Genomic DNA, 2,161 nt, shown 5'->3' on the forward strand with positions numbered 1-2,161 from the left:
CTACATCTTGCTGCTGACGCCCCTGCTGGAGGCCCCCATCTCCTTGGCGATATTCCGGAGCACATACTTTTGGATCTTGCCCGTGGATGTCTTGGGCAGCTCGTCCCGGAACACGACGGTCTTGGGCACCATGTAGCGGGGCATGCGCTCCCGGCACCATGCCACGACCCACGAGCTCCGCCTCCGTCAGCTCGCCCCTACAACTGCCCGCCTTGAGGCTCACGAACGCGCAAGGCGTCTCCCCCCCAGAACTCGTCGGGGCGCGCCACCACGGCCGCCTCGTTCACGGCCGGGTGGCCGTACAGCACGGACTCCACCTCCACGCTGCTGATGTTCTCCCCGCCGCTTATGATCACGTCCTTGGAGCGGTCGCGTATCTCCAGGTACCCGTCCGGGTGCATCACCCCGACGTCCCCCGTGTAGAACCAGCCGTCTCGCCGGATCGCCGCTCGTGTCGCCGCCTTGTCGTTGAAGTACCCCTGCATGACGCACCCTCCTCGGATCACGACCTCGCCGACCGTGGAGCCATCACGGGGCACGCTGCGGCCGCGCTCGCCGTCGACGACGTCGACCTCGGCCGTAGCCGGCGTGCACACGCCCTGCCTCGCCTTGAGCCGCGCGCGCTCTGAGGCGGGCAGCTTGTCCCACTCCGCGTTCCAGACGCACGATGTCGCCAGCCCCGCCGTCTCGCACAGCCCGTAACCGTGCCTGACTTTGAAGCCGATGGCCTCGGTGCGGTGCAGCACGGCAGCGGGCGGCGGTGCGCCGCCCGTGAGTATCTCCACCTTGCCGGGCAGGGTCTTCCGCACGGCCTCGGGTGCGTTGGCCAGCATGTTGAGCACGACCGGCGCGCCGCACAGGTGCGTCACCCCGTGGCGAGAGATGGCGGCGTAGACATCTGCGACCCCCACCCGGCGAAGGCAGACGTTGGTGCCGCCCACCACGGCCACCCCCCACGGAAAGCTCCAGCCGTTGACGTGGAACATGGGGAGCGTCCACAGGTACGTCGGCCGCGCCGGCATCGCCCAGTCCACGAGCGAGTCGAGGGTTATCAAGAAGATGCCGCGGTGGCAGTGCAACACCCCCTTGGGCGCCGACGTCGTACCGAAGGTGTAGTTCAGGATCATCGGCTCCCACTCGTTCGCCGGCCGGACCCACGCGGAATCCGGGTCGCCTTTCTCAAGCAGCCCCTCGTACGTCAACGCCGTCGCGGGGGCGGGAAGGAGCTCCTTCTCGTGGGGGTCCTCGGCGATGACGACGCGGGGGGCAGGGTGCTCCGGCGGCAGGAGCTGGAGCGACGGCGGGTCGACGAAGACGAGCTTCGAGCCGGAGTGGTGGAGGAGGACGGAGACGGTGCGCGCCTCGAGGCGCGTGTTGATGTTGTTCAGGATGGCGCCGCTCATCGGCACGCCGAACTGCATCTCGTACATGGCCGGCACGTTCGGCAGCAGCACGGACACATAGTTCAGTTCGTGAGATAATTATAACCAGCTCATATTAGTTCAACTTATATGTGAGTAAACCTCCTGTAATCTCAAACTTGAGCGTCTTAAGCTTCTTACGATCGACATCCCGGCGGGCGATCCCGATCGAGACGAGGGCAGAGGCGAGGCGGAGGCAGCGGCGGAAGGTCTGGCTCCAGGTATAGACGGTGTCGTGGTAGACGACGGAGGGGCAGTCGCGATACGCCGTGGCGGCACGCTCCAGGAATCGTAGCAGCGTCAGGGGGCAGGAGTTAGCCGGGTTCGGTCCGAGCTTAGTCATGGCCGTCGAGCTGCCGGATCCGGACGAGAAGGCGGCTTGGCTTTCCATCGTGCCTGCAACTGAGCTCACCTTTTTTTTTTGGAAAAAGTCCAAAATAAACCTTGAACTTGTAGATCAAAGCTAAATCGAGCCCCGAACTTCATATCCTTGAAATCAGCACACTGAACTATATAATCCCGGTCTATATTAAACCTTGTGCGTTTTTTCAGAGGGATTGTCGACGTGGCAGCTGGTCGAACCGGGATCGCTGGCGACTGGGCCGGCCCACCAAACGTGAAACATGTTGTTCTTTTGACTGAAAAATACCAAAAAGAAAAATACAAGTGGGGAATCGAACCTGAGATCCGGCGCTGCTAAACTCACGACGTAACCAGTCCACCTAATTAGCGTTAGTGAC

The 2,161-nt window shown here is 62.8% G+C and overlaps 1 pseudogene; it reads right to left on the reverse strand.

The window, feature by feature from the left end:
- Positions 1-1,764, reverse strand: LOC123107451 (2-methylpropanoate--CoA ligase CCL4-like; annotated as a pseudogene).
- Positions 1,765-2,161: the final 397 nt, after the last annotated feature.

The sequence above is a fragment of the Triticum aestivum genome, chromosome 5A (assembly GCF_018294505.1).
Source record: "Triticum aestivum cultivar Chinese Spring chromosome 5A, IWGSC CS RefSeq v2.1, whole genome shotgun sequence".
Taxonomy (NCBI): Eukaryota; Viridiplantae; Streptophyta; class Magnoliopsida; order Poales; family Poaceae; genus Triticum; species Triticum aestivum.